Raw genomic sequence first — 15,294 nt, forward strand, 5'->3', positions numbered from 1 at the left:
TACCTGATGATTTATTGATTGATGAATCACTTTGTGGTAATTACATAACCATGTAATCATGATTTCATAGTAATATGTTGTTTCTCTAAACTGTAACATCGACCCAGATACTGCCGACTCTGGGTTAAAAGGTGATTTATTTGATTCATCCTTGGGCAGTACTAAGTGGTGGTGATTTTTTGGTCTCGGTCATTTCTGATCGAAATTGCATCAGCTCATTCATCATGCAGTGGACTTATCTGTGCTTAATGTCTTACATTTGCGGGAAGGCTTCCAAGATAAGCAGTGTTCTCTGTGGCTGTGAAACAGAGATGTTCTCTGTGTGAAATTAAACTAGTGAATGCCTGCACGGAGACTAGACATATGACCTCTCCCTCTCTATTCAGTGCAGGAATGGGGCCTCACATTGTAGCATCGCCTTCTTGGAGGAAGAAGTCGTGTGTGTTCATCATGCATACTTTGCAGATTAAATCATACTCATCCGAGGGACAGGAAGAGGGAGAATTTTAAAAAAAGAAAAAGTCGATGACAATTTGGACAAGCAGTGGGAGTGCATTGTGTTCATCTCTGAAGAGCCAGCTCTTTGCTGAACTTAAAGGCTGTGGTTCAATGACAGCGATAAGGTTCTTCTTTGTGATTCTGAATGACTTCTTCTCTCTGCCAGAAATTTTCACATGAGGCAAAGGGATAGAAATGCCCTGCCCAGGAGCTTATTAACATAGAAACATGCTTTGAAGTATTTTTACCGAAATGAGTAAAGTAGGCGTTAGCCTCAGTAGTGAGAAGTGGAATATTGAGACAGCATAGTATTCAATTGGGACCTGTGAGGGAGAGAAAATGTCATTTAAAATGTCATTTATTGGAGTTCCCCTTGTGGTGCAGTAATTAACGAATCTGACTAGGAACTATGAGGTTGTGGGTTTGATCCTTGGCCTTGCTCAGTGGGTTAAGGATCCCGCGTTGCTGTGAGCTGATCCCGCATTGCTGTGGCTCTGGCGTAGGCTGGCAGCTACAGCTCTGATTCAACCCCTAGCCTGGAAACCTCCATATGCTGTGGGAGCGGCCCTAGAAAAGGGAAAAAAACAAACAAACAAAAAATGTCATTTATTGAGCACCTACTTTGTGTCAAGGACTGTCCTTGGCACCTTCATATTCATCAATATATTTGTCCCAGCCATAGGGACTTTTTTTTTTTTTTTTTTTTTTTTTTGGCTGCCTTGGAACAAATGGAATTCTTAGGCCAGGAATCAGATCCAGCTGTAGTTGTGACTTATGCCACAGCTGTGGCAATGCCGGATCCTTAACCCAATGTGTGGGGCTGGGAATTGAACCTGCATGCCAGAGCTCCAGAGAAGCTGTCAATCCTGTTGTGCTACCCTGGGAACTCCCATAGGGACGTTTTTCATCAGGATTTTGAAGATCAGAGGTTAAGGCACATGCTCAAAGATATGTCACTGCTAGGTGGCAGAGTAACATTCAAACTCAGGTTTGTCTCCATCCATTTGTAGTCTTATCTCCTCCTGAAGCTGGCTACCAAAATTATTTAAATCAATCTGATTCTGCATTTGGTTTCCCTGCATAGACTTCAGCTAATCCTGGCCAGGGCATCATCCTCAGCATGATACATGGTACCACTCTTGCTCTCCCAGAGCCTGGCTTAGCAATGTCATGTGTGAACAGACACCAAGGTATATCCTGAGTCATAACTTTCCTCTATTCCTCCAAGTGTTACTCCAGTGTGTGTGGCTGGGTGTCCATCTCTGTTCTCCCAGGTAGTGTCCTGGGATCTCACGGACACTCACCCTGCCCTTTACTCCATCCCATTTAAAAGGAGCCCGAGACCGCTGCTAAGCTCTTCTTAGCTTTTTTCTGTGTAACTGAGTTCTGCTCCACATACCCCAAGCTAGTGATGGGGTCCAAATGTGTGAACAGCCTGATTGTTTGGACCCGGGATGTTTTCGCCCGTTTCCTGAACTGCTGTTGCTTCCTTGGACATTAAAGCCTGTCAGAATCACATCAGTTTCCCTCTGCCCTTGAGACACCGCTCACCGAACAGTCTGCTAGCACCACGGGGCACACACCTGCTCTCAGGGAGGTCTCTCTAGCTCCAATCTGCTCACCTTAGAGCCTCTTATTTTTGTCTATTGGCTCTTGCTGCCAGAGTCCCAAATAGCCCAGTGTATGACTGTTTGAGTTACAGCATGACTTTTCCAGTAATCGTCATAGTCTAAACTAAAGGGGGTCCTCCAGATATCATTTGGTTACGTTTTAGTGTTAGAAGCGTACACCTCTTCAAGGAAGACATCCTTGACCCTTCTGGTCAGGGTAAGTGACCCGACTGCGTGGGCCCATTTCTGCTTTTCTAACTCCTAAGACGCATCACGTGAATGGTGCTTGTATGTTTAGGTACCACTGTCTCCCAAACCGGAATGTAAGCTCCTCAAAGGCAGGACCTCGTTCATATTCATCTGTAGACGCCAGTGTTATTTCCAGTGCTTGGCACTTAGTAGGTACTTAATAAATATTTACCAAATAGAGAAAAAAATATGGATGGATTAAGAGCATGGGCTCTGGCGTCAGATTTGCTGTGTGACCTTGTCAAATTTCTTAACCTCTCTGCAATTCCGTTTCCTCATTTGTGAAAATTGTATACTAATAGGGTCTGTGTGAATTAATTGAGTGATAGTATGTAAAGTGCTTACTTAGAACAGTGCCTCCTGCTTACTAAGCAACAGATGGAATCTTTATTATCGAATGAAACAGTGAGGGGGGAAGAGTATAATGTGTGACACCATACTGGCCTACCCATTTTAGGACTTCCCGTGTGGCTCATACTGGCCTACAATTTTACTGGAGTTGCTTTTGGCCCCTGCCCTCTGAATTAAAGATGTCCCCCACATTCTGGAAGGCCCCACACTCTGGGATCCTTCCTTTGTTCTTAAACGACTCCAGAATTTGAACTGGTGGACACAGCTGCCTGACTCGAGTGACTCCAGTGACTGTCCCCCCACGGAGATGCCTGTGGGTGCCCTTTCGAGGAGGAGGACCATCAACCCCAATTAAACAAGTGTTGTGTTGGGAGTTCCCATCATAGCGAATCTGACTAGGAACCATGAGGTTGCAGGTTCGATCCCTGGCCTTGCTCAGTGGGTTAATTGCGGTGAGCTGAGGTGTAAGTCACAGACGTGGCTCGGATCGGGCGTTGCTGTGACTGTGGTGTAGGCTGGCAGCTGTAGCTCCACTTTGACCCCTAGCCTGGGAACCTCCATATGCCATAGGTGCAGCCCTAAAAAGACAAAAGACAAAGTACATAAATAAATAAATAAATAGACAGTGTTGTGTTGAGATATACAAATCCTTTGGGGGAGTGGCCAGATGGGAGTGTTTTCAGAACCACCACTCAGGTCCTCCCTCTCTCCCCTGTGTGAGAAATACGGCAACCTTTGAGTCTCTGGGGGTGGTGGGGGGGAGTCTTCCTGAAAAGGAGCGGGCAGGATCAGTTCTATGCTGACCCAGTTGCTCAGGTGACCATTTGAATGGGAAAAGGCAGGCCCTTCCAGGAGGATAAAATTAGACAGGATTGATATGTGGAGAGCGTTCTCCTGTAAAACTCTCTTAGCCATTTGCAACCAGGGTAGCCTGTCCTGTTTGGCTCCCAGTCCTAGAACAAACCCTGCCTTCACCAGATCAGCTGTGACTATTTCTCTGCATTTTGCTGCTGAGAGTAAAGGAAACTCCAAGTAAATATAGGGAAGACAGGGAGAAAGAAAGAGAAGCACCTGTTTCTTGAGGGCCTGGAAATCATTCCTTCATAGGGCTTGCATTTATGTGGGTCTTCGGGTCTCCAAGAGAAAGTTTGCAAAGCAGTTCTGTTTCAGCTCATTGTTTTCCAAAATGTGTTCCCTGTAAACCTCAGGGTCTCTTTTCATTCCCTTGAAAACTCCATTACGTCAGGACAAGCTTGGCATGAGGCAATGAAGAGGCCAGGGATGGGGGGAGAGAGGCTTAAAACGGAAATGATTCCCTTGAAAGGGAGAGGAAGTCTCTTCTGTCCTTTAGGCTTCTCTCTCTTTCCAGGGTTATACACGCCGGAGAAAGGGCATATTTGAATTTGTCCTCGGCTTACCAATGGAGGGTATTTGGGAGAGTCGCACTGCTTCCCTCAGCTGTGAGGAGCTGGTTCAAAGGCGCCTCCTCTTTCAGGGCCCAGAAGAAGAAATAGTTGAAAATTTTTCACTGTAAACTCTTCCCCAATGCCCTGGCATTTAAGAAATTTACCTGCTTTACTTGATGAGAAACCCTCATCTAGAATCTCAGGAAACTCTATAGGTGATGAAAATTTCAGAAAGGTAGAGATTTGGGGGAAGTCACTGGTAAGAAAGGATTAACTTTCTTTAAAAAATTGCACTCCAGGGAGTTCTTGTGTGGCGCAGTGGATACGAATCCGACTAGTGTCCATGGGGATGTGGGTTTAATTCCTGCCCTCTCCCAGTGGGTCAGGGATTTGGCATAGACATGAGCTGTGGTGTAGGTTCAGACGTGACTCTGATCCTGTGTTGTGTGGCTGTGGTATAGGCCAGAAGTTGCAGCTCCAATTCAACTCATAGCCTAGGAACTTCCATGTGCCTTGGGTGTTGCCCTAAAAAAAGCACACACACACACACACACACACACACACGCACTCCAGGAGTTCCCAAAGTGATTGGTGTCTTGGGAGTGCTTGGTTGCAGGTTCGATCTGCAACCTGCACAGTGGGTTAAAGATCCTGTGTTGCTGCAGCTGCAGCTTAGGTCACATCTGTGGCTTGGATCTGATCTCTGGCTTGGGCACTCTATATGCCACAAAGTGGCCCCCCCCCCCAAAAAAATTGCCACCCCACTATCAGTAGCCCCAGTGCCTTTGCACATCATGCTGTAGTCTCTGTTTAGAATGCCCTTCCCCTTTGCCTACTCATCCTTTGGATCTGGCAGTTTCCCCTGATCGTCACAGACTATGTTGTATGCCCTTGTCATTTTTTCTTAACCGTTTTTAGTACCTTTTAGGTTTAGTGTTTCCTTTATGTACACTTATGACATTATGTGGCAATAATTTATTTATATTCGTTTCTAGTATACTATGAGCTCCTAACGTGAGGGACTCTGTTTTTTGTTTGTTTGTGTGTTTGTTTGTTGTCTTTTTAGGGCTGCACCCTTGGCACATGGAAGTTCCCAGGCTAGGGGTCGAATCATAGCTACAGCTGCTGGCCTACACCACAGTCACAGCAACATGGGATCCAAGCAACGTCTGCAACCTACACCACAGCTCACAGCAACGCCAGATCCCCGACCCACTGAGCAAGGCCAGGGATTGAACCCGCATCCTCATGAATACTAGTCCGTGAGCCATGATGGGAACTCCTGGAACTCTGTCTTACTCAATTACATCACCGCATTGTTGAGACATTATGCGAATGAATGAATGAATTAAAAAACAAAGGAACAGACAGATAAACAACTATCACACACATTGATGCTTACTCTTAGAAGAGCACCCAAGTGATAGAATTTCTGCGGGTTAGTGGTATTTTTCTCTGACGTCGTAAAAGGACAGACCCAAGGCCCAGAACTGTATGATTTATTCTGTGGCTGGTATTTGCCAATAATAGGAACCATTAGAATTTTACTGGATTTCTGACAAATCAACACCATATGAGTATAGTAAAAATATAGTGACAAAGCAAAGAGCCTGATGAAAAAAGTCCTCAGTAAGGAAAATAACCTCTCCACCCACTCTTGTTTACAAACTAACTCATTGTTGCCTCAAAACATTCCTTTTAAGCAGGATGGATGCCATGCAAGAACAAATCTGAACTATTTCAAAGTAAAAGTGTTGAAGAAGGAAACTAAAAATGGCAAAAAGACTTGAAACCCTGTGATGAACAAATCATGCTCTACCAAGCTGGGAGGAGACATTTTTAAGGAATAATGGAAGGTGGCAGATCCGGGAAAGCAAGAAAGAACCGAGATTTCACATGGGAGTCCAGAAGCATTGTGTTTTACTAAGAAAAGTCCAAACTACTGACAATACCATCCCAAAGAAAGTGAGTGATTCCCAAACACTCAGCCTCACTGGAGGAAATGTAGCAAGCTCCTTGCTGCAAAGCAGACATACAGGGACAGGCACTCCCTTTGGGGCAGGGAACAAGGGGTCATCTTTTCCTGAAGGGAGGCAGGGAGCACAAGAAAGAAGGTGCAGAGGCTTAACCTTACCTTCTGAGCTATAGAACCACACACATGCCGACCCTGAAGCAACCGTGAGAATTTGCCTGAGAGCCAAGTAGACGTACAGAGAAAAGAGCCAATGATTTATCCCTAGACTTTAGGTTTGTAATTGTTAAGAGAAAAATACAGGACACTGTAGAAACTGTTAAGTGACAGCCAATTTTTCAGTACAGCTTTTAAATATGTAGTCACCTTGTAAAGTCTTTTTACACCACAACCACGGCATTACAGTCCTTCTAGGACCAAGATAAATTTTCAGGGGCCATCTAATCCGAATGGAGCTTGTCATTTGTCATCCTTAACCAGTGTGTGTGTTGGGGGGCAGTTCTGTTCAGCCTTTTAATGCTGTTTTCTTATTGCCTTGATGGTTGCAGGTTTCTTTTGCAGTGGAGACACTTCCCATGGTATTATATCACCATTTAATTGCTTATTCGCAGCTACATTAATCAGAATACTTTTGAATGCAGTGCCCCCATCAACTTAATTTTCTGCACGTTTACGAGATAACAGCACATAACCCATAGTAGGCACTTAATTAATGTTTATTTTATTTTATTTTTTGTCTTTTGTCTTTTTAGGGCCACACCCTCAGCATATGGAGGTTCCCAGGCTAGAGGTCGAATTGGAGCTGTACCTGCTGGCCTACACCACAGCCACAGCAACACAGGATCCAAGCCACGTCTCTGACCTATACCACAGCTCATGGCAATGCTGGATCTATAACCCACTGAGCGAGACCCACCGAAACCTCATGGTTCCTAGTTGGATTCGTTTCCCCTGAGCCATGATGGGAACTCCTAATTGATGTTTTTTTAAATGAATGGATGAATAACATATGTGAAAATACATTCTCTGGCTCAGAAAGTGCAAGTGCCTTCCCAATATGGATATGATTTGAGGATCTAGGCAATAAAAGAGAAAGCCCTATGGATTTTAGATTTAGGTAAAATTTGGTTTGAACATGGTAGTAGCATTTACTGGGTGGATTACTTGGGCAGTAGTTCATCTGCTAAGTCGTAGATTCTTCAGCCATAAAAAATGGATAATAATATTCTTTTAGGAAGGTTGAATATGCAGTGTGTATAAACCTAGGACAATGACTGGCACATAGCAAGTGCTTAATAATATTGTTTCCAGTTTTCTCTCTAATTTAACTCAGAATTGATCACAAAATCATTTGTCTTGGCCCTTTGAAAAGAGTCTTGAGTACACTGAAAATAATATGCAAAACTGTTTTTTTGTTTTGTTTTGTTTTTTGCCTTTTAGGGCCATACCCATGGCATATGGAAGTTCCCAGGCTCGGGTCAAATCGGAGCTACAGCTGCCGGCCTACACCACAGCCACAGCAACGTGGGATCCGAACTGTGTCTGCAACCTACAGCATAGCTCATGGCAATGCCGGATCCTTAACCCGTTGAGCAAAGCCAGGGATCGAACCTGCAACCTCATGGATCCTAGTCGGGTTCGTTAACCACTGAGACACGAAGGGAACTCCTGCAAGAGTGTTAACATCTGTCAATTCCAGATGGTGGTACTATGAACACAGTTACATATTTGTATTTCTCTGTTATCTTTTAAAATTCAAAAAAAATTAAACGTATCAAAAGGGTTAAATGACAGCTATTATTAAATAAAGAAAACATCTAGAAGAAATTAATTCCTGCCTTAGTAAATGTAGAATAGTGCGGTGAGTCATTTACTCAATAAATATTTGTTGAGTGACTATTATGGAGAGGGCTGATAGAGACCTGCCTCATGGAGCTTACAGTCCAGTGAAGAATACAGAACTTACTTATTTATTTTTTTAAAGGCACCATACATGTGACCAGGCAATCAGAAGGAAATACGAGGTGATAAGGGAGTACACGTGAAGGCTATTATGCCTAAATTTGGGAGGTTTGGAAAAGCTCAGAGTAAGTCATGATGTGCAGAGGAGGAAGTGATGTATAAAATGAGACATGTAGACCGAATATGGTGACCTATTCATGATGAAGGTGGAGAGGGAAGGCCTTTGCGTATACGGAGGAGAAAGCATGGGCAAAGGCCCAGAGGCTAGAAGGGGCTGGGGGAATGGAGAGTAGTTCATTATGGACGGAAGAAAGTGTTCATGGCAGGAGGTGTTGGGGAGATGAAGCTTGAACGGAGGGCAGGGATCAGATCATAAAGGGCCATGAAAGCCTCACGACTCTGTGGGAGAGTGTGTCCTCCAAACATCCAGACTCCTGTCTGCCACTGTTAGTGGGAGTCTTCACCTTTATACTAATATTTTTGGTGCTTAGGAACAGCTAATTCAATGCTCAAAGATGGATGGAATGCTGTGTTTTCTGGGGAGCCTGAAACAATGTTGCTTTTTTTTTTTTTTTTTTTTTTTTTTTTTTGTCTTTTTGCCTTTTTCTGGGGCTGTTCTTGCTGCATATGGAGGTTCCCAGGCTAGGGGTTGAATCAGAGCTGTAGCTGCTGGCCTACCCCACAGCCACAGCAACACGGCATCCGAGCCACATCTCTGACCTACACCACAGCTCACGGCAATGCCGGGTCCTTGACCCACTGAGCAAGGCCAGGGATCAAACCTGCAACCTCATGGTTCCTAGTCGGATTCGTTAACCACTGCGCCACGATGGGAACTCCTATGTTGCTATTTTTAGTGCACAGCAACTTTAGAGAAGTTCAATCTCCTACACATTTTCAACCCAAGAACTTTCATAGATGGCTTGAAGCTGTCCTGAGCCAAAGTACACCATATCTGCCTGCCATCAACAGGAGATTATTAGCAGTGGCTTGTTTAATGTCCTCCTGGACTTAGAGTTGAAACGCACCTGAAGATAGCCTTTGGGAACCTTATATGTAAATAGAAGAGCTTTGTCGTAAAAAGTTGGCTTTATCGTATTTTTCTTAGATGGCTGATGTCCTCTTACATCAGGTGGATTGTGTTTGTGTCTCTGGTTTTGAGATTAGCCAGAGGTTTTCAAACTAATACATAATTTTATCATCTTGAGGATTTTCCCCTTAATAAAACAAATGGCATTTTTCTGCTATTCTGTGGCGCTAGGATGAATGGAGTTTGGTTTGAAGGATTTGGAACACAGTTGCACTGGGGCGAAGATGAAGAAGGGTGATTACATTCTAATGACAGTCACTCACATTACCCAACTGTGTTCAAACTCAGGACCATTACACATTGTTTCCTAATGGAAAATAAACAGGCCAGACAATTCCGGGTACACGAGCCAGCTGGTGACCTTGCCAGGGACTCCTCAGGGAGGGAGTTGATAGGAAAACTGATGATCTGAGATTGCGATTTGCCCAAAGTTGCAGAATAACATCATTAGACTCGAATCCCCAACTGTTGCTCCACCCACTGGGTTTTTCACGAGTGTTTAAGTGTCTCAAAGGCTCTAAGCTTTGCAAGCTCTAGTTACAAGGTCAGGTTCCTGGATGCTGTCATTCGGGAGTACACTTTTTCTTGTCACTTGAGTTCTTTATGATGAAGGCTTCCCTCCCTTTGCTTCCTGCCCTGCCCTGCATCTTCCTTTCATTACCACTGAGAAAACAGACATTAAATTTGGAAGTGGGGTGTCTGAAAGGGCAGATCCTCTTACAGTTCGTTGTACGTGTCCAGGAAAATCTTTAAGCTACAACTCTAAGTAGCCTGTTTCGTGCCTCCGGTTGTGTTATTTTTCTTATTTAATGTGATCGGTAGTTCAAAGCAGGATCTACTTATTCTTGGCTCAGTTTCCATCCCACCGGTTATGAGTCTTAGATGTATATGTAGAATCCTGTTCTCAGAGGAGGATCTGAAGAGACTCTGTTATAAGTATGGGTTCACCCCCACGAGGCACAGCTGGTGCAAATCAGCAGGATGCAGCAATAGCTTAGGGTTATTGGCAGAGCCTGTACTTAGCATGATATGGTAAAGAAAAGGGCCTCTGTACTGTAGGATAGAGACGAAGGGGAAAGCCAGGGAGGGAGAAGGCAGCATATCAAAGACAAACAGGAGAGGGAAGGCATGAAAAGAGCAGTGGTTTTCCTAGTGACCTCACAACCAGCAGTAGGGGTGAAACGATATACTGCGTACAGTTTTATTGAGTAAAACCATGTTCCTATACAACCCTCCATGGTTTGGAGAGACGGGGGGCACCTTGTTTTATCCTATCTATGTGCCTGTCCTTTGTCAGAGGAAACAGAGGAGCTGCGGGGCAGCTCGATAAGCCCATGGAGACCTGGGAGAGGTTCTTGAAAGGAGTTGGGGAGAATAGAAATTCCAGGGTGGAAAAAGGGTATGGATTCCACACCCCAGGTTCTCTGCCTTAGCCTGATTTGATGTACGTCAGCCATGGTTCCACCACGGGTCTGAGGTTTTGGCTGGAGATTCACGTGGTCCGCATAACTCTCTCGGGGTGCGGTGACTTACTTTCTCAGATCACTACCAAGATAGGCCCAACCTCCAGAGAGTTAGTTTTGTCTTTCCTCAAGGCCTGGCTTCAGTGCTCCTTTGAAGGCAAATGAGCAGTGATCAGTGGAGCCTTTCTGAAAGTGAAGTTCCTGTTCCAGCCTCCCACCTGGTGGGAGTGGCTTGCTAGGATCTGGGAACCTCCTGTAGACTCTTTCTCGGTCTTTCAATGACCATCTGTAGGTGTCTGGGAGGAAAACAGAGGAGGTGAGACTCCCTCCTCCCCCAGAGGGAGCAGGGTAGCTGCGTATATTCTGGAATCAGAGCTTAAAATTGGTGATTCTTATTTGTAGTATTGCAAACTCTGTATCATCTTGAGATTAGAGTTTATGGTTGCAGATATGCTCAGATTTCAAGGTAGATAAGTTGGCCCCCAAAGTTAATTCTGGGTCAAGGTGAATTTGTGGGGTCACCCCCAAGGTTACCCCTAGATCTTTATATGTGTTCCAGATACCGGTGCATGTGGTATTTCAGATACTGATTACATTTGTGGATTTTGTTGGAAACTTCAAAAACAAGGAGCTAGATAGAAGTGTGAGGAAAGACAGTTTGGATACTTCTTTTAATGAATGATGAAAAAGCATGAGTGTCGGATTCTGTGGCGCAACTGAAGAAACAGATGCTGTTTCGTGCTTAGTGTATGAGTGAAGAACGTATCCGTGAGGAAAGAACTATGGCAAATCAAAGAACCATCAGTTCATAAAAGAAAAAAAATCAGTAATTAATTAGCATGAAGAATATTCAGATTACATAGTGACAAAAAAATTCATTCAGTTTAGTTTACTATAAAATATTTGGTGAGACATAATGGGCATAGAATTTTATAAAATTCATCTTGATTTCAGTTTCCTCCCTGAGGGAATACCTGGAAACACCTAGAACATTCTTTATGTACTAAAGAAATAACATTCTCTAAAGAATTATTTTAGAGGAAAAATGGTTCATAATTAGTATGATGGCCTTCTTCTTAAAAAAAAAAAAAGTGAGCAGTTATGGATATGTAGCCACTTTCTGCCTAATGGCCAATGTAGCAGTTGTGTAGGCCTTTGGAATCTGGTTGGTGTTCTTATTCCTGATCTCTTTGGAACAAATATCAAGTGATGCCATTTCAATAGTTTTAGTATGCTTTGTGTCATTTTTCCAGGAGCGTGATAAATTTGAACTCATCCATCTCTTCTACTTTGGCCCAATCTCCCTTGTCATCAAGGGCATCCAGTTTTGAAGCAGCTGTTTGGGTGAGGGATACAGGAGGTGGCCATGAAACAGATCCAAGCCAATTGGCCTTTGGGTAAATAAACTTTTTATTGGGTAAATAAATGACCTTGGCCTCCTTAGCCCCACGCTGTAACTAGCTGAAGTAACCTAGCCTGGGGGAAAGCCCACTTCCCTGAAGATGCTCCAGCGTTTAGAAATTATCCAACAAGGCTTATAATGATGCTGAACAGCCTCTTCTACCCTGATGATGAATAATCATATGGTGATCCTAGGGTCACCATCAGGTAACAAGCAAACCACGTTAAAGTCAGGCTTATTTTATAGGATTCGTTTCTAGGCCAATTCTGTGGACATTGTACTGAGATAAACGTTGACAATCTTGCTCCATAGCGGAAGCCATTGAGGTCGGTTTTGACCAGTGGGAAGCTTCCATGTGTAGCACAGAGAAAAGTCATGTGACAGGCGAGCCTTTCCGTGCAGTGGAGTCGTTGAATCTCAGTCTCGTCTCATCTCTCCACTCTGTCTGGGTAGACAGTGGCCTAGGCCACACCAGCCTGGACTATGGAACAGACTAAAGATGGTGCAGTTCCTGCCCAGGTCTAAGGAAACGAAGGAGCCATACTGTTCGGCAGAAAGGGAGTTACCAGCAGCTCTGGACGCTCTGTTCCCGAAGGCTGGTTTATATGCCTCATACTTCTAGGCCTACCCTTGGTCACCATTCCCTCCCAATACCTCTCTTTTAGCCTCTTGAGTGGCCAGTAGGGGCAGGGGAGGGATGAGCATGTTCCTTTGGAGTCTCTGGATAGCTGGGACAACATTTTGGCCTCTCATATTCTTGGGCAGGGGCTAGTTCCTCTTATTAAAACCCCCTTTCCGAAGGCAAATACGTAGAAAAAATTCAACTACAAGCTCATTTGAGTTCCCCCTCATGAGGGAACTTCCCACTTCCCCCTTCCCCCTGATACACAGTAAACATTTGTTGCAGAGGCCAACTTCTTCCATGTGTGCTGGAATACTTCCTCTTTAGCTTTGCTAGCTGAGGCTATTATCAGTCTCTCAGCCAAGAAGCTCCTTTTTCTTCCCTCTTTGGCCACATACCCAATTTCTGTTGAAGACTCTAACTTAGAAAATACCAACTTTAAAACAATAATGGAATATTTATTAGTGGTTTTTTTTTTTTTTTTGTCTTTTGAGGACTGCGCCCAAGGCATATGGAGGTTCCCAGGCTAGGGGTCAAATCAGAGCTGTAGCCACTGGCCTACACCACAGCCCCAGCCACTCGGGATCCGAGCCACGTCTGCAACCTACACCACAGCTCACGGCAACACTGGGTCCTTAACTCACTGAGTGAGGCCGGGGATCGAACCTGCAACCACATGGTTCCTAGTTGGATTCTTTCCCGCTGCACCACGATGGGAACTCCTTATTAGTGGTTTTAATAATGGGGAGTACAAATAAGAAACCTCCACTGGTTCCTGATCTCTCTCCCAGATGCCAGCCTGCCCGGTTAAGCTGTTTCTCCATCCCAGTCAGGTCCTTTCCTCTGAGTTCACCACTGCTAACCATCTCCTAAGATTCTTTCAGGCACATCCCTGAACATAATTTTGTGCTCCTCTCCACACGCACATGCGTATTTTAACACATGAGGGATCACACTCTATACACTGTTCTGTGCTTGGCTTTTTCCTTCAGTGATGTGTCATGGAAATCTTTCCCTACTGGCACACGTGGACCCATCTCATTTTTTTAACGAATCCATTATATGGATATGCTGTTTTTATTTAATCAGCCCCTGTACTGATGGGCATTTTGATACATTTTTTAAAATTTTATTTTATTTTATTTTATATGTTTTTAAAACCATGACAAATAATGCTTCAGGGACCATCCTTGTACATATGTTTTGTTGAAGTGTTACATGACTACCCATAGAGTAAATCCCTAGGAGTGACCTTACTTCTTCAAAGGGAACATGTGTTTTAATATTGATAGTCACTGCCACGTTGTGCTTTTAAAAAGTTCTGCCCATTTACACTCTCAAGATGATGAAAATCTGTTTCGAATAGAAAGAAAAATAGTGTCGTCTCAGGCTTGTGTAGCTGGTTTCTGTTTTTATTCTTAAAGTGCTTCTATGTTTTAGCTTCTGGACTCTGATACGTAGATAAATGATGCTCACATCATCTCCCTCCTCCCCCTCCCTCCTTGAGGATCCATCACACTCAGAAGCCAATCAATAGCGTACCAATCCCATACCGTAAAAGTTACTTTTCAACCAGAAAAGGACTGTCTACTATGATGGCATTCTGTCCCCAGGCTACCTACGACAAGGACGCCAGGGCTCCAATTCCAGGTAAAGCATCTGAAAGCTGGGGCTTGACCATTACACCTCAGCCCAGACACGTGAGATTTTGGGAGGTGATCACTGAGTCTGATGCCTCATCAAATTTGTGAGGCAAGAGAGAAGTCTTCTTTGATGTGCCTCTAGGACACTCAGCACTCTGGCTTTTTCAGGGAAATGGAGCTCACCATCCAGACAGGGACACAGGGAAGGCTGACTAACCACTTGAAAGACTTCAAGCCTGCTTAATCACAGTCAAACGCTTCTTCATAAAACCTGGCATTTTGATGTCTGCCTAGCATCATGGGACTCCTGACCATGGGGCCTTTGGATCTCCTGGCCTAGGACTTGGCACTATATATTTTTATAGCTGAATGGGCGTATTAGACATGGAAGCCACTCAGGTGTCTCATATTCCAGAAGAATGCAGGTGGAGCAAACATTGGGGTGGGCAGATTATAATTATTTCATTTTTCTTAGGAATGAACTCCAGCTACCATATATGGATTTGGCGAGATTATTGTCATATTTGGTAAAGAATGTGTCGTGCCTAAGAGGAAAGCTGGAAAATGAGTGTAAAATAGCGACACACACTGTGCTTGATTCTCTCTGATCACGCTGTAGCATAGGCACTGGCAAGCCAGTCTCCACGTTCAGAATTACTGCCTGCTACACAGGGAATAAGAGGCTGAATGTTATTCAAGGTACGGGAACTAACCTTGACCATTTTAATCATAAATAGAAATGCCCACTTGTCAGCCTAGTTTTCCTACCTGTGCTGGGGGAGGGGGAGGAGGGGGGAACAGAGCTGTTTCTCTGGGTCCATGAGTTTCCTTCTGTCAGTGGGGAAAGCTGTTGTCCCCACTTTGGTCACACTTGTGGGCCTAGTAGGTGCTGAAAGGAAGAACTGAAGGGATCTGAACTGGGTGATTGAGTTTATTCCAGCTCTGTTTTGGGAACTAGCAAACTTTGGGATGGGGGATGGGAGCCTTCAGATGCATTTGGAATTGAGGGGAGATGGGGAGATGCAA

At 44.3% G+C, this 15,294-nt stretch overlaps 1 protein-coding gene across 4 annotated transcripts in view; it reads left to right on the top strand.

Annotated features, from left to right (window-relative positions):
* RGL1 (ral guanine nucleotide dissociation stimulator like 1) overlaps positions 1 to 15,294 on the top strand; it is a 295,309-nt gene that overhangs the window by 119,974 nt on the left and 160,041 nt on the right. The window lies entirely within an intron of this gene.

The sequence above is a fragment of the Sus scrofa genome, chromosome 9 (genome assembly GCF_054392235.1).
Source record: "Sus scrofa isolate SSC_HxYL_T2T_F1_AM1 chromosome 9, Sscrofa_HxYL_maternal_Yorkshire_Landrace_v2.0, whole genome shotgun sequence".
NCBI lineage: Eukaryota > Metazoa > Chordata > Mammalia > Artiodactyla > Suidae > Sus > Sus scrofa.